The sequence below is a fragment of the Elephas maximus genome, chromosome 11 (assembly GCF_024166365.1).
Source record: "Elephas maximus indicus isolate mEleMax1 chromosome 11, mEleMax1 primary haplotype, whole genome shotgun sequence".
Taxonomy (NCBI): Eukaryota; Metazoa; Chordata; class Mammalia; order Proboscidea; family Elephantidae; genus Elephas; species Elephas maximus.
The window spans coordinates 76,675,706-76,700,032 of record NC_064829.1 but is presented as its reverse complement, the minus strand read 5'-3'; the positions used below and the strand labels follow the sequence as shown (position 1 = coordinate 76,700,032).

General features: G+C 36.1%; 1 protein-coding gene across 8 annotated transcripts in view; it reads right to left on the bottom strand.

The window, feature by feature from the left end:
- CCDC102B (coiled-coil domain containing 102B) overlaps positions 1 to 24,327 on the bottom strand; it is a 453,215-nt gene that overhangs the window by 372,922 nt on the left and 55,966 nt on the right. The window lies entirely within an intron of this gene.

Below are 24,327 nucleotides of genomic sequence, written 5' to 3'. Positions count from 1 at the left end.
TGAAATCTACTGGAGGAATGTGATTATATTACCATAGTTTTTAATTTCCTAGTTCAAATGAACAATTGGACACGTTAAATGTTTTTCCATTTGTGTCTGTAATATTCCAGTCTTAAACAAACAAACAAAAATTCCATAGATGTTTTAAAATTTCATAGCAGGTGTTCATTATAATGGAGTCCAAATTCATAGCTTTATAAGTTTCTAGCCCAAAGTGATGCTTAACCTTGTACATTTTGTAAACCCTCCACACTTGTTATGTCTCAAAAAGGATACAAATCTTGAAACTCTTTGACAGTTGTTTCCTAAGGGAATTTTGAAATTATTTTGAATATTGTATTTTTTTCCTGCAGTTACACCGAATGATATTTGTATCCTTTACTCAAAATGTTTGTGTTTTCTAAAAATATTTATTTCATTTTCCCATTAAATACTGATTTTTTCCTAGAAGATTTTTAACTAAAAGAACTTAGCAACATATTGCATATATTGTCCTGCTGCCTACATTTGGCATGATTTAATATTGCATGAGCTAGCTTCTCAGATAAAATAAAACTCAGTATGTTTCATTACAGAGAAGAACTTCAAGGATTCAGGGTTTGTTTTCTTTCTCTGCCATTCAATTGTTGGATTTGAGCACAATAAAAGAATTAGGGAACAAACTGTAATAGCATACCCCAATGACATTTAAGCAAAGTTAAGGAAAGAAAAAGTTTATAAAACATCCAGAAACATACAAACTTTCATATATTTTCAAACAAGTAAAAATGGTAAGATAAACGACTGCAATGAATTTAAGACCAGCAGCAAGTATTTATTTTAGTCACTGCTATTATGGCCCCAGGAAGGTTTATTTTCAGTGTTTTTCTTTTTTGACTCAAATATTTAGTTTCTGAGCCAGATTTTCACGTAGTGTGAAGGATATGACATTCTCTATAAAATGTATACAAGTAAACCGGACAGCCAGTTATCCTCATTTAAACATTCAACCAAAAACTCAGATGTTAGTTCAAATAAGAGAAAGGAAATTAACTGATCTATTTCTGACTACTGGCTTCCTCAGGGAAGCCTCCATAATCCTCTCTTAGCTCAGGTTCCCCTGCTGTGGTCTCTGACAATGATGACCATTCTTCATAAATTTTTATTAGCATTAGTTCCATGTTTTAAAATCATTGGATTACTGTCTATCTTACTCACTGACTACCCTTTAAGCCTAATGGAGAAGGCCCATATCTACTTCTGCTCATCTTCCCATGCCCATGGATGAGCACTGTTGTGTTACAGTACACACTAAGTAAATATTTGTTGTATGAACCAAAAAAATTGAGAGTCTCTCAAATCCGGCAAATATTATTTATAAAGCATTTAGAAAGAACATATTTTCATACCAGGAAGAAATGATTCAATTACTCACAAACTTTTCCATATTAGAGAAAAAGAACGAACACACCCCAACTCATTTTATGAAATGTGCATAACCTTGATACCAAGACCTGATGAGGACTTCATGACAAATCTCTCTCATTTATACAGACGTAAAACCATAACAGAAGCATTAGCAAGAAAAACCTCTTGATTAAAAAGATTCAGATAACATAAAGTTGAATATATTCCAAGAATATATATTTGCTTCAGCATTTGATTATCAGTCAGTGTAATTTACCTACTTCACCTCATTAGCAAAACAAAGGAAAAATTCTCATTAAATAAACTTCAATACCAGCGTATAACAAAAAAAAAATTTTTTTAATCAAAAATGGAAGGAAAATTACTCAATATGGTAAAAGGCGTCTGTAGAAAACCTAAAGCAATATTCCTTAATGAACGAGTGCCTGCTAATATCACTACTGTTTGATATTATACAAGAGAGGTCCCAGCCAGTGCAATATGACAAGGCAGGGAAATAAAAATAATAGAAATAGAAATGAAAAAATAAACCTGTCATTCTCAGACAACCTGACTGTGTAATTCAAACCAATCTACAAACTGTTAGAATAAGTAAATTTAGTAAGGTTGCTAACTATAACGTCAATATAAAGAATCATGTGTATTTCTATGTTCTAGAAACAAATACTCAGACATCAGATTTTGATAGCCAATATCATTTTATAACAGCATTAAATATATCAAAATGCTTGGGAATAAATATAATATAGATGTGTAAACTTAAGCTCTATAAACTAGGATATGTTAGTGAGAGATACTGAAGAGTATCCAAATAAATGGATAACTCAATTATGCTTATGGATTATAAAGTCCAAACAGTAAAGATGACAGTTTTCTACAAATCAACCTCTACATTCAAAACCTCAGGCTTATTTTGTGGAAATTGACAAGTTGATTTTAACATTCATTTGGAAATGCCAAGAGTCAAAAACAGTCAAGATAATCTTTAATAAGATTAAAGAGGAACTACACTACTGGATATAAAGACAATATTAAGTTACAATAATTGAGGCAATGAGATATTAGGACAAGGAGAGACAGATTAATGGTAGACAATAGAGAGTTCAAATGCAGACCTAACCTCTATGGCACCTGATTTACGACAATGCAGTAAGGCAAAGTATTTTTACTTTTGTCAACAGATGGAGCAGGCTTACCTGTTTTATCTATATGGATCTGCTACCTCACACTATATTATAAACAAATAAATAAATCAGTTCCAAATAGAGCACTGACCTGAAAGTGAAAGTTATTTTCAGAACCTTGCAGTAAGGAAAGATTTCCTAAATGGGATACTAAACATTACCCAAAGTAAAATATTTATAAACGGAACTTCATTAAAATTAAGAATTTCTATTCATGAGAAGATATTATCAAAAGAATAGAAATGCAAACAACGGCATGGGAGAGGATATTAGCCGTACATATATTTATTGAGTACTGATACCTGGAATGTACAAAGAATGAGTACAGATTGACAAAATCTTTGCAGTAACTATGTGGAATGTTCTCAACATTATTAGTTATCAAGGAAATGCAAATTAAAACCACAACTCATAAAAATTATCATATCCACATTATTTCTAACAGCTCAAAACTGAGAGTATACATTACCCATAAACTGAAGAATGGATAAGTAAATTTTTCAGTAGTCATACAATGAAATACTATGCTGCAATAACAATGGATGAACTATTGCTATAAAAAATAGATAGATGAATTCGTAAACATAATGTTAAGCGAAAGAAGCTGGCACAAAATAACACATCCTTTATGATCCCATCTATAACAAGTTCAAAAATAAGCATGATAGAGGTCAGAACAGTGGCTACTCTTGGATAAAGTGGCAATAACTTGGAGAAGGCATGAGAGGGCCTTCTTGAGTGCTAACAAGATTCTATTATTTGACCTGGGTGGCGGCTATGTGGGTGATCTGTAAATGTTCACAATTCGTTCTCTTTATGGGGAGTCTTCAACATTGAACATCATCCTTTAAATAACTGGAAAACTGCCAATGGCCAGGTACTGTCTTTACAAACACTAAATGGTTCTAGATCTCTGTATGTCAAGAAGCTTCCAGATTTGGCAGGAGAATGGACATGATGAACGGAACATTGTCACAATGTAGCAATGTGTGTTGTAATGGAGGTACAATCAGAGTGCAATGGCAACAGGAGAGGGAAAATGTTCTTCTGCTTAATGGATAAGGGGATACCAAAAAAAACCAAACCTACTGCCATCGAGTTGATTCTGACTCATAGAGAACCTATAGGACAGAGTAGGACTTCCCCATAAGGTTTCCAAGGAGAAGCTGCTGGATTTGAACTGCCGACCTTCTGGTTAGCAATCGATCTCTTAACCACTATACCACTAGGGCTCCAGATAAGGGGATAGATATCCTCAAAGAGTGAGTAAGAATCTTTCAGTCATGCGAAAAGGAGAACCACATGATAGGTTGTACTGGGGTCTACGCAGCTCAGAGTCCTCGGCAAATTGTATACAATCAGCTCTGCTTGAAAGGAGGTATATTCCCCAAAGGTCATCATCTTGATTGAACTCAATGAGTCTCAGTTAGTTTTAGTGAGATAATGTGGCTTATTATGGATATTATAAATGGGCCTAAAATGTAAAAATTATCAGTGATTTCTGTGTGTTTAATTATATTAGGAATGATGAAATTTATATATGATAAAAAAAAAAAATAAAGCTTTAGCTTTTTCTAATCACGTCTAATACAAGGGAAAACCAGTTGCCATGAAGTTGATTCCAATTGATGGTGGTCCTCATGTGTGTCGGAATAGAACTGTGCTTCATAGGGTTTTCAATGGCTGGTTTTTTAGAAGTATTTCACCAGGCCTCTCTTCCAAGGTGCCTCTGGGTGGGACTGCAAACTCCAGCTTTTCAGTTAGCAGTCAAGCACATTAACTGCTTGCACCACCCTGGGACTCCAATAATACAAGGGAGCCTACCATAACATAGCAGGCTAGTTGATTCGTGTTTTAGTTATCCAAACACCCAGATTAAATTTTTCAGATACTTCCTTGTCCAGTGGAAGTAATGCTTATTAAAATAATGTTCAAATTATCAATTTCATGACCAGGTATAAATAACTCCTCTTGATGTAAAATAAGGCAGGAGTTTCAGCAAACGAATGGTTTGTAAAAAAGTTAACATGTCTCATGACAGGGTAATCAATTGTCCCACACTTCCCCTTACCTAAACACAAAAAAAAAAAAAAAAACACAAGCACACTCTTAATTCTGTATCACTTGCTTAACAACACCTCCCTTCACAGTTATCTCTCATCTATAAAAGGAAGTAATTTACATAGACAAGCAACAAGGTGCTCTGGGTCTGCTTCAAACACTAAAAACACAAAGAGAATTGGACTTGGAAACAAAAAGCAACCTCAACCACTTCCTCCATCTCCTTTATATTTCCATTAGCAAAAAGCCAGAAGACAAAAAAACAGAATCGATAATAATTTTGCTATTGGAATGCTAAAATTCAAATTGAAAATGTAAAAAACAAAAAGGAACTGATATTTGGAATGAGACTAAATTCAAACATTGAGTTCTACTTGTTCAATTCGTTTTCAAAAGACAAATCTACTTCTCAATCTCTAACAATGTATGGCAACAGGAACCATTTGACCTCAGAGGCTCAAGTCTCTCACTGACTTAAGTCGCGTAAGACCTAAAACTCAATTTCAAATTTCTTTTATGCGTTAAAATAATCTGCATCCTTACAGGTCAAAATAATTCCCAGACAAAAAATAATCATCAGTTAATTAAACATTTCATAAAAGTAAATATAAAACCGAAAAACATGTAACATTTTATAACAGCAGATTTTCTTCCAAATAGTAAAAGAAAGTGAAGATAACACAATCCCTTTTTTTCCCTCGTAAACAGCAAAAGCATTCTGTACCACCTTGGGACACTTACGACCTAAATACAGCTCCTGGCTTGCTTTCTCCCACAATGTAAAACAATAGAGTACACAAGAACATCTTATTAATCATAACACAAAGGCATTTTGCTTTATCATTTTACTATACATTAAAAGCAGAGAAATTAATCTTTTTTTTCTATTTAAATCAGCTCTCATTCACTATGACTGATTTTAAAATAACACTTCAAGAGAAAATATCTGCAAGCTTTCCATTTCCCCAAAAAGTGGAAGAAAAAAAAATTAGGCAGAAGCGTACACTGAAGAGAGACTTGACTTAAATTCTAACCAGGCGTGAAACCTGGAAGAAGTTATTTAATTTTCCCAAACTCAGTTTTAACCATAATATTGGAATGATAATATCGACCTCATCAGTTTGCTGTGGGAATGCAATGCGATAAAGTACATAAAGATGCAGGCACACTGTAGACCTTAATAAATGGTAGTTATTACTTTATGATTCTTTTTACTACCTGAAATTCCCATCTGTACATCGTGAATTTGTGGCTGAAATTAAAATGCAGAGTATAAGACCAATGTTCACACATTTTTATTGCTATTACCAAACCTTCAGTGGAGGTAGAGGGTATTATCCAAAGGATCAGCTATCTGAACAACCTACTCTATTTTCTACTCCTCCTTTGGACAGTAAAAAATCTGCCAAAATGAAATTAGGAGAAAATAAGATTAATAAAATTTACAAGGCAAAAAAGCACTTAAAGATAAAACAAAGATATAGGAATGTAAACAATTCCACTTTCCAAGTTATCTAAAGCTATGGAAACAGTACAATGACAAATTTTAAGTAAACAATTCAAACTGATTTTTTCCTTGGTACCTGTCCAAATGGAATATGCATTTCACAGAGCCCATATAAATAGAGGCAAGTTGCTGTATTATTCTACTCAAGTCATGTCATTAACTCTTAGCTTAAACTCAGAGTATATGAGGTTCGCCTTGTTGTGTTATTGTCAGGTGCTGTCAAGTGGGTTCCGTCTCATAGCGACCCCGTGTACAACAGAATGAAATGCTGCTAGGTCCTCACAATCATTGCTGAGTTTGAGCCCACTGTTGCAGCAACTGCATCAATCCATCTCATTAAGCGTCTTCCTCTTTTCACTGACCCTCTTCTTCACCAAGTATGAAGTCCTTCTCCAGGGGCTGGTCCCTCCCAATAACATGTCTGAAGTATGTGAGACAAAGTCTCACCATCTTTGCTTCTAAGGAGCATTCTGGCTATACTTCTTCCAAGACAGATTTGTTTGTTCTTTTGGCAGTCCACGGTATTCTCAATATTCTTTGCCAACACCATAATTCAAGCACATCAATTCTTCTTCGGTCTTCCGTATTCACTATTCAACATTCTCATGCACATGAGATGACTGAAAACACCATGGCTTGGGTCAGGTGCACCTTAGTCCTCAAAATGACATCTTTGTTTTTTAACACTTTAAAGAGGTCTTTTGCAACAGATTTGACCAATGCAATACTTGGTTTGATTTCTTGACTCCTGCTTCCATGGATTTTGATTGTGGATCCAAGTAAAATGAAATCCTTGACAACTTCAATATTTTCCTTTTATCATGATATTGCTTATAAGGTACACAGACCAGATAAAGAGACATAGATTTTACAACTATAAAATAATATTGGTGCAGAAATTATTTGAAAAGCAAAATAGAATTCAGTTGGTGTATGTGTGGTATGTGGAATGGAGGTGGAAGATGGTTAGTGATGAAAGAAATCATGGATCTATACTCTGTTCTTCTTCCTTCATCTGTGGTCCCATCCATTGGTTAATTACTTTACTTGGACTTATGATGCTGCATAATAATTTTAATATCTCTTTCCACAAACAGTCTATGAGCCTCTAAGGGACAGAGCATGTATTTTATTTATCTTCGTCCTCACAGTGACTAGAATATAGAAGATGCTTAATCAGTGAGTTAGAGGAAACTACAACTGCAATTCAATTACAACTGCCAAATGTATATGCATGACATCATGTATACGCTTATCCACTGAGATATAACAAGTGAATTTTATTTCTTCAATTTGGAATCTTCAGGCTTGTTGAAGATGAAAAGTATATTTAATGTGTATGTGTCTATGTGTGGAAATTTGAAAAAAAGAAAGAAAAAGTGAAAGAAGAGTAGGAAATTATCAGTAGCTTATAATATTTCAGGGCTGGTGACAAAGGAAGTTTTAGATTTTCTTGATTCAAAATCTCAGAACTAGTATGTGAAAAAAGCACATTTATCATAATATAAACTCACATGAAATAATACTTACCGCTTCAATATAGAGGAGTAAAGCACTGTCTATACTACTATGCAAAAAAAATCTGCATTTCTCTGTTTATTACTGTTTTTATTTACTCTGTTATTATTCTACTGAATACAATCTTAATGACAATCTGCAGTTGATTAGAGTTTATCAGCGATATAGGTTGTATCAGAAAAATAAAATCATAGTAATGTTTTTCTCATTAAAGCTAGTGTTTGATCATTAAACCTATAAATACACTGTAGGGTTTTTGTTGGGTTTTTTTCTCTCTTCAGCTTTCTTTCATTTCAAATGAAATATTCTGGAAAACACACCCATTGTTATTATCACTATTTCATATATCTCTGGGAATACTATGAGTTGGCACGGACTCAACGGCAGTGAGTTTGGTTTTTTGGTTTCCTGGGACTACTTACATTTTCAAAATGCAAGTGATCTTACAGATACCATTTTTTAAACATGAAAAGAAGAGCTTCCATGATGTGATAGTCTACCACTTATTGCTCTACCTTTAAACAATTTTAATAAATCACAAGAAATGTTTAAAGACATAAAATTGCTATGTATTTTATCTTTGTTCAATTTTCCTTTGAAAAAATATGATTATACATGATATAACAGGGGGAAAAAAGCCTCAGGTAACGTCTGCATATAAGTGGGTGTGCAATGAAGAACTAACATCTCCCTGGTCCAAAATTCTACGATTATGTTTCTAAGAAGGTAGAAGTAAGAATTACCAAAATCTCTCCATGTTATTTCCTAGTAAAACCAGTTTATTTCTATTTAAGTTGCTGATTTATTGTGAGTGATGCTCTAAATTGAGTAAACATATTTTTTTTTTTTGTAAGAGTGCCCACGCCTGTTACTAAGAGACAAAGCCTAGGGGAGAAAATTACTAAATTGCCAAACAATAATGTGCACAGCTAGAAAATTCCTCCCCCTCAAAGAGGGCGAGAGAAACATATTTTACTCCTTTCCAAGAAACTGGAATAGGGAAAATACTTCCTTTGTTTTCTAAAGGAAAACATGAATTTTGCTACTTCAGGGATTTGGGAGAAAGCTCTTTGTGATTACACTTCTCATTCTACAGAATGTTAACCCTGGTTTTCTTCCATTTTTCCCTTAATAAAAGGCACCATCATCCTTTCAGTTTGTGTAAGCCAGAAATTTAGCAGCCTTCCCCTACTAATCATTCTTCATCATGCCCTTTAGCGAATCAACTGCCAAGCCCTGTTCATCTTAGTTTCTAAAACATTCTTGTCTGGGTTCACTTTTCTCCATCTCAGCCAACTTAGTCCAAGCACTCTCTCACTTCCCGACACTGAAGTACTCTTCCAGCTGTTCCCCCTTCCAGTACTACTCTCTACTCAACAACTGGAAATTTTTTTTTATATATATTTTAATTTGATTATTTCTTCTTTCCTGAAACTCTATAAAAATGCAATTGTTCTTAGGATGAAGTTCCAAGTCCTTATCATGACTATAGGGCCCAGCTCTCATCCTCCCCTACTTCACCAGACCCACCTCCTAGACTTTCCCTTCCTTTCTTTTCCATCTCAGCATCTCCACTGTTTCCTCTGCCTGGACCACTGGATATCTCACCTCTGATTCTAGCTGAGCTTTTAGTCTTGGATTACCAAAATAATTCAGCTTCAATTGGCTGTCATTACTGAATTTCTATTTGTTAATTCTTCAGAAGAAATATTTATTCTAAGAAAATACAGAAGTATCAGTTTCAGCCCAACTTTTCTCCCTTGTGATTTTCCTATGAGAATCAGATTGCTGTCTTTCACGCTCATGCCACCCCCGGCTCATCACCTGTCATCCTTGCTACATCACCATGCTCCTGCCTTCCTAAATGCCTCTGCCTTTTAGTCTGTTAATTACCTTGCCTAGCTGTTTCAAACTCACCCTTTATTAAAACCTCTCCTTTCTGCCTAAATTGCTCACTTTAAGTTTGCATTTCATCATTATAGAACGGGAACCATTTTCTTGAATGTTTCCAAGGAGACCCTATATTGTTTTATATCTAGTCTTCCTAATTAGAAAAAATCTTTCAAAACAGGGTCTCCCTAAAAATCACTATATTTACAAATACCCAAGAGAGTAACTTGCACTTGGAAAGCATTTGAAATTGACACAGACTAAGGCCCAGAAATAAGAGATTTTATTTTCTAGATTGTTAAGGCAGACGGGAGAAAATTTCCTTTGAATTTTTACTAATGACACTGTAGAACTGCAAAAACAAGTTACACTGAATTTTTGTTGTATTTATAATTTAATCAGATGGAAGTCATATGTGTGATACATTCCTACCTTGGCAGGGCTTGACCACCTACTGAGTATGTTTTTTGCAAATGATTATTTTATTAAAGTTCTTCACCAAGGCTTTCAAATAACTTCCTTGGTTAAAAAATGAAAAGTAAAGATAAGAATCAAATCCATCTGAAAAAAGTTAGTTTTTATAAAACAGCTGTTCACTACCTCTCTCAAAACTTCGTTTCTATTAAGTTTTTTTGTTTGAGTTTTGTCTTTTTAAATAATATCTTTTAAACATAATGCACTCTTTTCAAAGGCGAGCACTCTCTTGCAAATACCCCTATAGATGTAAATTTGACTGAGAAATCATTATTCAACCTAAAATACACCTAATTAAAAATAAGTGGTAAAATACAATCATTTTTAATTGAGTACTCATATTTATCTCCCTTTGTCTTTACTTCTATTGGCATCCAGTTTAGAACATTTAAAAAAGATTTCAGCAACTCACGTGTAACAAAGGCAAAATTAAAGAACACACAAGCCAGTATATGCATGTAAAACCATGTATTTTGATGATCATTAAAAATATCCCTATTAGTTGCCATCAAATCAATTCCAATTCATGGTGAACCCATGTGTGCAGAGAGCTGCTCATAAGGTTTTCAAGGCTAGGTGGTACAGTTTGAACCCGCACAGCAACACTGCAGAAGAAAGGTCTAGCAAACTGCTTCCATAAAGAAGCCAAGAAAATCGTGTGTACCAGGTCTTCTTTGTAGCACATGGGTTTGCCATGAGTCAGAACTGACTCAACGGCAATGGGTTTGGTTTTGGTTTTTATTAAATACGTGCCTAAACATATACAATAACATGTACTATATATAATGCCTGCCCTCTGTGTTTGTTTGCTGGCCACGCCCTCCCCCCCAGCAAGCCACCCTCACAAACACCATCATGCCAATCTCCTTCCACATGTTGCTTTAAAAAAATTAGCATAAGAGAACTTAGGAAAACACATCACAGAGGGAAGGGCACAGCCAGCAAACAAACACAGAAGGTGCACACCATTTGTGTAAAAACATTGTACACATTTCTGCATGATGTTAAAATACAATAAACATTTCTTCACTTCTGATGCTTAAATTTATTCATGTATTCATAAAACAAATACTAACTGGACATCTACCATGTTCCAGGCACAGTTCCAGGGGCTAAAGATACATCAAGGAATAAAACAGATGTGAAATGTCTGCCCTCATGGAACATACATTCTGATTATACATGAAATCTCACTCAGAGAAATACAAGTGTATATTTAAAAAAAGTTTTCCCAAAGATTCACTTGTAGCAAATTATGTAACTGTTTTAACATTTTTAAATGCAACAAAAAGTATGTTATGAAGGAATAAAAAAAAAAAGTAATTTTGAAAATATTGGAAGAACTGGAAATAATAGAATTGCATAAATTATAAACATACTTTATACAACTTAAAACAACCCTATTTTTGGACTTTGTCACATAGTCCTGATTAATCTCCTAAATATAAATACCTGCACATGTCAACTCTCCTTCCTTATGAAAAATGAAGGAAATCCTGGACTGAGAGAGAACTGAACTTTCTAAAAGTTCTCAAAATATTTTAAACAGTAATTCAGTGACCTCCACCTCTCCATGGCAATGTGTTCAAAGTACAATACCGCCGGAGCTCATTCAAGACCTTGAATGCTCCAAATTACTACATCTCTGATTTGGTCCTTGAATTATGTGCCTTTATGAGTGCGACTGCAAAGAACGTTGAGGAAATAAAATTATTGGTGAATATTGACCTTCACAAGTTTCATAATTATGTTTTTCTCTTAAAATACACAATTCATCTATTTTGAAATTACAAGGCTACTTATCTTTGAATAGGAATAGCATAAATTTCAGAAAACATATTGCAATTGTACTACCTATTACATAAATGGAAAAAATATTAAACAAACATGTAAAATTGTGTATTTAATTAAAATTATATTCATTTATTTGCTGTACTACAAAGATATTAAATAATTTTTCTCTTGATGAAGAGTATTTTAATATGCAAATAACCTCTAAAATAAAAAGGTATAAAAAAGCAAAGGAGGAACAATGGATTGTTTGAAAATGAACATTCTTGTATTATGTAACAAAAAGGGTATACATATATATCACCACAAATAGTTATAATAGTACTTAGTTTTAGTAATATGTTGATGTCTAAACATATTTTGAATTCCGTATCTCAGTCACTGTCCATTTTATTCTCTGGAGTCTTCTAAGATGATTATAATTACATAAGACAACTAATCAATTGTCAGATACATCATTTAGAGGAAAATGCTTCAGTCCAGGCAAAAAAAAAATGTAGTATAATATTTAAGTTGAATGCTGAGTTTAATAATATTTAATAATGAGACCCAACTCTTAGTATCACTGGGAAATTTTCACCTATAAAGTATATAAGATACACTTAAGGAAGAAAAGATTTGAAATTTTCTTAAAAAAACATAAAGGTCAGATTTTGATCTGAAGATCAGTTGCTATAAATGCTAATAAATCTGTTTCCTGGTTTTGATCCCTGCCCATACTTGCTCCATTTTAGCAAAAATGAATTAGGAATTTGTTTAGACAGAGTTTCCCAGGCTCCAATCATCTTTTTAAGTGTTGATGTTTCTGGCTTTTATCCTTTGGCTTAAGAGAAGATAACATTTCGAGAAAAACAATCCATAAATCAGAGTTCTTAACACAATTGCTAATTGATCTGGAATCAGTTTTCATCTGTTTGTTTTTACTGTAGGTGTAGTTGATTTTATTTTCCCAGTAAAGACAAGAAATTGGATTAAAAATCTCAAAATAACAGGAAATGAATAACCTGTATTTCTATTTCTCAAAAGAACTAGCTTTCCTGTCCCCGAAATAGAAAGCTACAGAGAACCAAAGACCAGATTAACTCTTAACATTTTGAAAAACTTGCCTGGTTTTTATTTATCTTTTACATTAGATAAACATTTTCTTCAATTTTCTCCCCATAATTCCTGTCTTAGGCTGGGTTCTGTAGAGGAGCAAAACCAGTGAAGTATATATATATATATATGTTTACAGACCACCACATGTCTGTCAGTTTGTCCTACTGTGGGGGCTTGTGTGTTGCTGTGATGCTGGAAGCTATGCCACCAATATTCAGATATCAGCAGGGTCACCCATGGAGGACAGGTTCTAAGACAGACGAGGAAGTCTACTTCTGAAAAGCATTAGCCAGTGAAAACCTTATGAATAGCAGCAGAGCATTCTCTGATATAGTGCTGGAAGATAAGCCCCCCAGGTTGGAAGGCACTCAAAAGATGACTGGGGAAGAGCTGCCTCCTCAAAGTAGAGTCGACCTTAATGCACGGATGGAGTAAAGCTTTCGGGACCTTCATTTGCTGATGTGGCACGACTCAAAATGAGAAGAAACAGCTGTAAACATCCATTAATAATTGGAACCTGGAATGTACGAAGTATGAATATAGGAAAATTGGAAATCGTCAAAAATGAAATGGAACGCATAAACATCGATATCCTAGGCATCAGTGAGCTGAAATGGACTGGTATGGGCCATTCTGAATCGGACAATCATATAGTCTACTGTGCTGGGAATGACAACTCGAAGAGAAACGGTGTTGCATTCATCGTCGAAAAGAACATTTCAAGATCTATCCTGAAGTACAATGCCATCAGTGATAGGATAATATCCATACGCCTACAAGGAAGACCAGTTAATACGACCACTATTCAAATTTACGCACCAACCACTAGGGCCAAAGATGAAGAAACAAAAGATTTTTATCAGCTGCTGCAGTCTGAAATTGATGGAACATGCAATCAAGATGCATTGATAATTACTGGCAATTGGAATGCAAAAGTTGGAAACAAAGAAGAAGGAATAGTAGTTGGAAAATATAGTCTTGGTGAAAGAAACAATGCCGGAGATCGAACGATAGAATTCTGCACGACCAATGACTTCTTCATTTCAAATACCTTCTTTCACCAACATAAACAGTGACTATACACATGGACCTCACCAGATGGAACACACAGAAATCAAATTGACTACATCTGTGGAAAGAGGCGATGGAAAACCTCAATATCATCAGTTAGAACAAGGCCAGGGGCCGACTGTGGAACAGACCATCAATTGCTCATATGCAAGTTCAGGCTGAAACTGAAGAAAATCAGAGCAAGTCCACGAGAGCCAAAATATGACCTTGAGTATATCCCACCTGAATTTAGAGACTACCTCAAGAATAGGTTTGACACATTGAACACTAGTGACCGAACACCAGGCGAGTTATGAATGACATCCAGGACATCATCCATGGAGAAAGCAAAAGGTCACTGAAAGACAGGAAAGAAAGACAAGACCAAGGTGGATGTCAGAGGAGATTCTGAAACTTGCTCTTGAGTGTCGAGCAGCTAAAGCAAAAGGAAGAATTGATGAAGTAAAAGAACTGAACAGAAGATTTCAAAGGGCCTCTCAAGAAAAAGTATTCTAATGACATGTGCAAAGAGCTGGAGATGGAAAACCAAAAGGGAAGAACACACTCAGCGTTTCTCAAGCTGAAAGAACCGAGGAAAAAATTCAAGCCTAGAGTTGCAATAGTGAAGGATTCCATGGGGAAAATATTAAATGATGCATGAAGCATCAAAAGAAGATGGAAGGAGTACACAGAGTCATTATACCAAAAAGAATTAGTCGATATTCAACCATTTCAAGAGGTGGCATATGATCAGGAACCAATGGTACTGAAGGAAGAAGTCCAAGGTGAAAAACAAGGCTCCAGGAATTGATGGAATATCAATTGAGATGTTTCAACAAACAGATGCAGCACTGGAGGTGCTCACTTGTCTATGCCAAGAAATATGGAAGACAGCTTCCTGGCCAACTGATTGGAAGAGATCCATATTTATGCCTATTCCCAGGAAAGGTGATCCAACTGAATGTGGAAATTATAGAACAATATCATTAATATCACATGCTAGCAAAATGACACATTGCATTGGGTAAATCTGCTGCAAAGGACCTCTTCAAAGTGTTGAAGAGCAAAGATGTCACCCTGAACACTAAGGTGCACCTGACCCAAGCCATGGTATTTTCAATCGCATCATATGCATGTGAAAGCTGGACAATGAATAAGGAAGACCGAAGAAGAGTTGAGGCCTTTGAATTGTGGTATTGGCGAAGAATATTGAATATACCACGGACTGGCAAAAGAACGAACAAATTTGTCTTAGAAGAAGTACAACCAGAATGCTCCTTAAAAGCAAGGATGGCGAGACTGTGTCTTACATACTTTGGACAAGTTATCAGGAGGGATCAGTCCCTGGAGAAGGACATTATGCTTCACAGAGTACAGGGTCAGCGGAAAAGAGGAAGATCCTCAACGAGGTAGATTGACACAGTGGCTGCAACAACGAGCTCAAGCATAACAACGGTCGTAAGGATGGCACAGGACTGGGCAGTGTTTCCTTCTGTTGTGCATAGGGTCACTATGAGTCGGAACCGACTCGATGGCACCTAACAACAACAGCAAGATTTATGGAAACCCTGGTGGCATAGTGGTTAAGTGCTACAGTTGCTAACCAAATGGCTGGCAGTTCAGTTCCACCAGGCGCTCCTTGGAAACTCGGTGGGGCAGTTCTACTCTGTCCTATAGGGTCGCTACGAGTCGGGATCGACTTGATGGCACTGGGTTATATGCGTTTATGTTTATAATATTACAGAGAAAGAAGTTTATTTCAATAAAATGGCTCACGCAGTCGTGAAGGCTGGCAGTCTTAAATCCGTGGTTCAGGCTTCTCCTGACTCACGTGGTTGCAGGGGCTAGTGAACCCAAAATTGGCAGGTCAGACGGCAGGCTGCTGGTTTCATGGGGCTGTGGGAGCTGGCAAATCCCAAAATCTGCAGGTCAGTTGGCAGGCTGCTAGTTCATGTCCCAAGAACCAGAGCTCAGAGGATAAGTCAGATGCAGGATGCAGAAAGAGTGAGCTTTGCCAGAACATTCATATATACCAGATGCAGGCCACACTCCCAAGGAAATTTCCCTTTAAACTGATTGGCTGCTCACATCACATCATAAAAGGGAGGATGATTACATAACTATCTGCCAAACCACTGAGCCTAGCCAAGTTGACACATAACTTTAACTATCACATCCTACAACTCCACGATTTTAAATTTCATCAAAAAACTCTATTTTTCACTTTTTGTCTCTTAAATATCTCATGCTTTCCCAGATTTGTATCATTAATTTATAAAAAAAACAAAAATTAAGAGCTTTGTGGGTTCCTGAAATTGGAATTCATCATTTTCATCACTGCTTTTCACAGCAATTATATTTTCTTAAATTAGAGCAAGCAAATAATATATTGGTACAGATTATTTACCCTAGTCACCATATTTCACACACTTTTCACCATATAACACAAATATATGGCTATAACAACATCAGAATGGTATGGTGGAGAAAACACTGTGTTAAGATTCAGAAAACCTATAGTGAAGCCCCAGACCTGTTCCTTATAAGGTCACCCAAACTTGTATGGCCTTATTTACAGTAAGGGATAAGTCCAATGCCTTCATCATGACCTATGGTTGTTATAAGAATACGTTGTAAATGTTTATACCCCGCGCTGTCCAATACGGTACACACTAGCCAGTGAGCACCAGAAATGTGCTACGTAAGTTGAGACAATATGTAAGTGTAAAATAGGCAGTGTAAAAACTATAAAATATCTCATTAATAATTCTATAACAATTACATTTTGCAATAATATTTTTTACTTTCCGGGCTAAGTAAGATGTATTATTAAAATTATATCTGTTTCTTTTTTACTTCCTTAATATACCTGTTGCCATCGAGTCAATTCCGACTCTTAGCGACCCTATAGGACACAGCAGAACTGACCCATATGGTTTCCAAGGAGCGTCTGGTAGATCTGAACTGCCAACCTTTTGGTTAGCAGCCATAGCTCTTAACCACTACACAACCAGGGTTTCTTCTTTAATATAGCCACTATAAAATTTAAAATTGTAAACGTTGCTCAGATTACATTTGTCTTCAACAGCACTGCTCTAGAGCACCCCCCAAAATTCAAGAAGCTATTTTTGTTACTTTTCACAGAGATACAAATCTATGTTTTTTGTTTGTTTGTTTGTTTTTAACTTGTTCAGTATGGCTTGGCAGTGTTTCTGACTCTGTCTCTCAGAAGCTGATTATCAATACTTCAAATTAGGATGACTGCAATAACATTCATAACCATATGCTGAGAAAATTCGTTCTACTGATAATGAAAATACACACTGAAGTACCAGTGCCTGCTCTTCAAATATAACTAAAGGGGACATTTTCATTATCTGCCCCATGGTCACATCATGCCGAAGAGGTGATACTGCAACGGTCAAACCAAAACAAAATGTGCATCATTCAAAAAATTGATGTCTGCTCAACATCCTTATCCACACTCTGAGTAATCCCATTTTGAAGCTATTCAGGAGGTAGCATAGGCTTTTAGACAAAATTATTACTAAAATGAAAAATACGTGTAATTTTTTAAATGTTATAAACAGAAACCCAAGAATATCATTAGTTTGTTTCCCAAATATAAATTCTGATTTTCTTCTATTTTTTGTAACAAAAACCTTCAAAACACATTTCCACTCAACCCATTCTCAACTGAAAACACTGTATTTGTATCAGTGTTCAGCTTTTTTTTTTCCAGCTCTAGTATTCCATAAAAACACTGAATTCTACACTGCCAAATCTAATTAATGGTTAATTCTATGTCATGTCTTATTTGATCAATCAGTAATATTTTATATAACTGGTTATTTCATTTTCCCAGAATCATTCCCTCACTTGGTTTCTGAGAAACTTCTTTCTCTAGGTCCTCCCCTTACTCCAACTGATTGCTCCTTCTCATCCTATTTTAATGGGTCAACCCCTCTCCCACCTCTTACAGTGGAAATGCTTCACCAGGGAGTCTTCAGATCTCTTGTCTTCCCCAGTGGGAATCACTCTAGATGAACTCATTTAGTCCTTTGCCTTCAAACCCACTGATTTGCTGATGTTTCTCAAAATTGTATCTCCAGTCTGAGACCTTGCTTTATCTCCAGACACCACTTGGCCATCTAATCAGTATCTCAGACTTTTCACATCCAATAACAAACTCTTGAACCTGCCTCCCTCCACATCTAAACCTGCTTCTCTGAATCTTCCCTGAGTCAACAAGGAGATGGCAGGGAAATATGAAATTTATACAGTCTCAACAACTCCATCACTACTGTCTACTTCAAGTCACCTATCTCTCACCTGGGCTATTGTTAAGGCTTGGTAACCAGTCTCCCTGATTCCACCTTTCCTCTCATCTCTATACACAGCAGGAGTGATCCTTTTAAAACTACTGTCATTTCTGGGAGCAAAAGATTTAAATGGCTTCCCATTATACTCAAAAACAAAAAAAAAAGGAAGAAAAAGAGAAAATTGTGACCGTGGCTTACAACAGTGTCATGATCTAGACACAGGCTATTTTTCCAAATTTTTCTCCAGGATCCAAGGTTTCTGGACCTAAGACTCATAGTGTTAGAATGATATACAGGGAGAGAGGCACCTTTTTTAAATAAAAAAGTATCTTGCTGAATTAACTTCACAGGAAACCTGCCTTGGACTGTAGCTCTCAGTCTTGCTCACTTACCATTCTTTGAAGAGATACTCTCCTGACTCCAGGCTTGAACACTTGTTTCCTTTGCAGATAACTCTCCTCCCCTATATTCCTCATGAGTACATTCCTTACTTCATCAACCCTGATGGAGGGGAATTCCCTGATTTTATCATTGTATCCAATGGACACTCTCTCCTTCTTAGCCTGTCTTTTCTTCCTTCATAGAGCTTACCACTAGTTAATATATGCTATGATTATGATTAGATGCCACTGAGTCATTTTCAACTCACAGGAACCCCATGTGATAGAGTAGAACTGCCGCACAGGGTTTTCTAAGCTGTAATCTTTACAGGAGATTTCCAGATCTTTCTCCCATGGAGCCTCTGGGTGAGTTTCAACCACTAACCTTCCAGTGAACAGGCAAGCTCTTAACCATTGTACCGCCAGGTTTCCTTACGTAACATACAGTTATATAAAACTTGTGGATTCTATTGCTTTATCAGCTAGACTATATGGTTGATGAGAGCCAGACTTTTTAATTTCTTTCACATCCCTATTCCTCGTTCTAAACAGTTTCAGACATATTCATTGCTGAATGAGTAAAATCTGAATGAAAACAGGGTAACTTAGACTTACTCTTTCTCTCCCCAAAAATCAAGTAATACAAGCTCTAATATATTTTTAAGGAGCCCTGGTGGTGCAGTGGTTAATAATCAACTGCTAGATGAAAGGTCGGTAGTTCAAACCCACCCTCTGGGGGAGAAAGATGTGGCAGTTTGCTTGCATAAAGATTACAGCCTCGGAAAGCCTATGGGGAAGTTCTACTGTCTTACAGGGTCGCTACGAGTCAGAATGGACTCGACAGCAATGGGTTTTTTTTTTTTTCTTTTTTAATACATTTTTATTCAAATAATTCAGACTCCTTTAAAGAAGATGACTTTCTGAAAATTGTCTCACAGGCTTTTTAAATTACCCTAAAAGTCAGTTGTCAGTGAGATTCATTTCCATTTTAATTATATCAGGGACTTTATTCTTCCAAGTATCTAAATAACACATATGCATTTTTTTTTATGCTTACAGTGAATATCTGTATCTACAAACATTTTCACTTATTTCACCACAGATATTCTGAAACAAAAGAGCCCTGGTGGCGCAGTGTTTAAAGCACTCAGCTGCCAACCAAAAGGTCAGCGGTTCAAACCTACCCTCTGTGGGAGAAAGATATGACCGTCTGCTTTTATGAAGATTCCAAAACCCAGTGGCCTCAAGTCAATTCCAACTCAGACCACCCCTACAGGGCAGAGTAGAATTGCCCCGCAGAGTTTCCAAGGCTGTAAATCTTTATGGAAGCAGACTGGCACATCTTTGTCCCGCAGAGCGGCTGGTGAGTTCCAATCGCTGACCTTTTGATTAGCAGACAAGCACTTAACCACTGCGCCACCAGGGATCCTTCCGTAAAGACTACAGCCTTGGAAACCCTAAGGGACAAGTTCTACTCTGTCCTATAGGGTTGCTACGAGTCAAAATTGACTTGACAGCAATGGGTTTTGTTTTTTTATTCTATTCTCAAACTGTGGAAAATGGATGGGCTATTAGACAGAAAAGAAGTATAAAAACTCCTTCCACAAGACGAGGCAACTGAAGAGCCTCAAAGGACTCAGAAGCAGAGGGTGGGGGTGAGTCCAGGGTATTGCCTCCTGCACTGTTTACACGTCTGATATTACCGATACCAGCTGCCTTCAAGTGATTCTGACTCATGGTGATCCCATGGGGGTCAGAGTAGAGCTGTGCTCCACAGGGTTTTCGATGACTAATTTTTCAGAAGAAGATCACCAGGCCATTTTTTTATGAGGCACCTCAGGGTGGATATGAACCCCCAAGCCAAAAACATGAGCCATTTGTTCCACCCAGGACGACTCAATGGTTGACTTCTGATATTAACTTTCCGATAAATGTCTAGGTTTCTAGAATGAGTCATCTTCATTAATTCAGATAGATAAACACCCTACTCAGTAACATGGACAATGACTACCCACCTCACGTGACTACGTTAATGCAGGATCAAGGAGAAGAGCTTTGGTTTCAGCCAGGCTTAGGCTGTGGCCCATGTGAGAAGCCTACGTCTGAGACAGCATTCCTGCTTCTAACCCTCTGAACACTAATTTCTCCTGTTAATTTGCACTATTAGTCCAAGTTTACAGTAAGGAAAACATCCCTTACAGATGGAGGTTTCACTGTATGCCCACTTCACAAGTTTAAATTCCAGAATATAGATTCACGTGGCATCAACACCTTTCGAGTCCACTATAACATGATGCAATTGCAACAATCAATATTTTCAATTCACACAATCATAAGTTTTATAAATTAAGCTTTGTCATTTAAAAATAATAATAAAATAAAGTGTCTGGGGCAGCAGCAGAAAATAGGGTTGGGGCAATTCTCAGCAGCCTGGCTTGGACCCAGCTCATTCCTGCCACTGACTGTACCCACAAGAAGGTTCTGGATTAAAGATGGATGAAGCAGACCTGAACCCTTAGAAAACCCTGGCATGCTCTGGCTCCTAATTTGTAACAGGTTTAAAGCTGTTGTAAATAGAAATCTCCAGGGCTACGGTGAACTTCAGCAGGTTACCTGGCAGTCCCTCTCCTCTCCTGTGCCACTGAGAGCTGTCACCCAACCCAGTGCTTATAGTCTTCCCTCTTCATGTGCAAATTACAATTTCCATCTCATCCAGAAGATGAGAGAACAGGGGATAGGAATCTTTGAATGTATGTTGAATAATAAGGTCATTGGGTCTTTTCAGCCACCATGCATTCAACTTTTGACATATCTTTATAACTCTAAATTCACTAAAGGAAGAAATGAAGGATTATATGAAAAAAACTAACACTATTTCCACATGAAAACTAAAGTTGATACAAGTTCTTCTATACTAAAATACTGACACATTACCTTGTGCTGTGTTTCTAAACAGTTACTTATTTTAGAAGCAGGTGCTCATTCCTGAGCTGGTGACTAAAAGACTCATTTTTATTTTTTTTTCAAAATCTTAATTTCCCAGATTAAAAGCAGACACTATGATAAGGTACCATTTTTAAGTTCTGCAATGAGCATATACTTTTTGACTTAACACTAAGGACATCTCTGTCTTCAACTACATTAAAAAAGAAAGGAGAGAAAGAAAGAAGGGGAATCTTTCAGAATTTTAGCATCAAATATCTTTCCTATCTTTGTAAAATACAACCAAAAACACTGAAATTTAAGACTTCTTTCCCTCAAAGAAAACTGCACATAACAGCAATTCTTAGGCTATACCACCAGATATAAATCAACCCAGACAATATTTAAGTATATAATAATATTAACAATCCTTTACAAAACTAAGACTTCAATGAAATGGGCTTAGGCACAGCCCCATTCTCTTTGCTGAGCAACAGTTTTTTTGCTGAGACACTTTCCTTCAGTGTAATCTCCAATTTTCCTTTTTACGACCGAGGTATCAAGCTCATACTCATCATGATGAGACCTTGTTGTGCATCTCCAGTGGGTCGGGGCACGGTGGACTGGACCCTGCATGTACAAATTGCCCCCTGTGGTATATAGTCAAGGTCTGTTTAATTATAATAAAATGTCAAAAGGTCAATACCAAAAGCATTTAAAATGCAAATGCATTCATCATTTTAATGATGATAAATTTAAAAGGATGAATCTTTGCATCTCGACCTCCTCATACGTTTGGATATATGGCAAAAATCTATTCCTCCAGTAAAGCCTACCTAAATGCGAGTAGGCTTATAAAATAGTAGACAGTAGGTTTCTAAAATGATAGCATAGATACTATCTACTGTATGAGCGTGTATGTATAACAAAAAAAAACTTGTGATAATATAAGGTAGTGTTTTTATTTCAGTGAAAACATTGAAAAACATAAAAGAAGAAAGTGAATACTATTCAAGACACTACTACTATTCTTCAAGAAGTAAAATCATCTGTCTAAGATTTGAATATGTGAAGAAGGCAGTGTTAATAAATGGGCTATACTTTCTTTTAACTTTGTGTACACTGTAATTTGTATTAGGTACTTGAAACATTAATTTTGGATATGCTCTTCACCCACTCAAATAAAACTGTATGATACTTGTTTTGATAACAATTTAATATTTCCATAAGTAAAAAAAGGATGTGGTCACTAAGCGTTCAGACACATCGTACATCAAAAAGAAACAAAGAAAGGCAAATATGTTCCCAATATAATTTCCAGTCACCTCATGTATTTTATTTGTGAAAAAATAATGTTCAGTGAAAATCAGCAACAGAATTTCTTTTGACTGGGGAAATCAAAAGATATATTCTTTGTCTATAATATTCAAGAAAATTAAAGAGAAAGTCATAAGAGTTGAACATAAGAACCCAGAAACCAACAGTTAATTTAAATGTAACAACTATTCCTCTTTGGCAGTATCAGTTTCTTTGCCCTCACTACCAAAAGAAAGGGTAGGACACCTGAGGGAATTATGATTAACTTGTACAGAATATTGGCACCAATCTTTGGATTGCTGTCTCACTGCCTGCAACCTTCTGCCTCCACACCCATATCAAATCATTCTGCTTAACTTCTGCCAGATTCACATTCCTAAGATACCAGTGCGATAGAGTGGAAACAGTTCTGAAGCCAGAAAGACATTGCTTTGAATACTGGCTTCAGCGCTTACTATATTTGTGCCTTTAAATAAATCATTCGATGCCTCTGAGCATCAGGTTCCTTCATGTGTAAAATGAAGATAATGCGTGTGACGAAGTTCATTGTACTACACAGCTATAGAAACTGCAGATCTGTATGTAAGTCATTCTGCACAGAGGAAATCTGTCGGCAGTGTGTTGATGACAGTGACGATGATGATACTCTATCTCTTCTCACGAACTCCCCATTCCCCCTGCCATACAATCTATAAAGACAAATTACTCTGCACGAATTTTAATATGCTCCACAACTTCATCCCACTCTATCTAATTGGGCACAACATTTGCTACTTACAGAGATGTATTTTTTTCTGCTTCATCAGGCTGATGACTTACCGTTATCTTTCCCCACATTATGATAACTCAGGCCTCCAAACCCTTGGTTTCAACTTCTTCACTAAAGTAGAATACTCTTTTTTTTTTTCTCACCAACTATCCAATTTCCACTGATTTTTCAAGACTCAGTTCAGGAAGTCAGACATCTCTTTCAACGTTTCTCAAATTTCTCTAGCCCTAAAATTCCTTATAAAAAGGGAATTTTTGAAGATTCTGCATAATGGCAAAATTCAACTGACATTGTAAGGTCAGCATGGGAGATGTTTCTTTAAAAAGAGCTCGGCTGAGATTATTGTCTGTATTTTTAATAATTATTATTATCCTTGTGGCTCTAATGATTAGATGAAGAGTCTTGTAAGTTATTTTGAGGCCACATCCACAGTAAGGCCCCAAGAAGCTCTGTCCCAGTGGTCAGGGACTTACTGAATCCATTGAAGACATATGAAGAATGTACTATTTCACACGAATACTATTTCTTTAAATGTTCTTGAAAAAAATTAACATAAAGCATTTTTCTAAATGTCATTCAAACAGATTTACTAGTATTTCAAATCAATACACAAAATCATCCAAAATTTATATACATA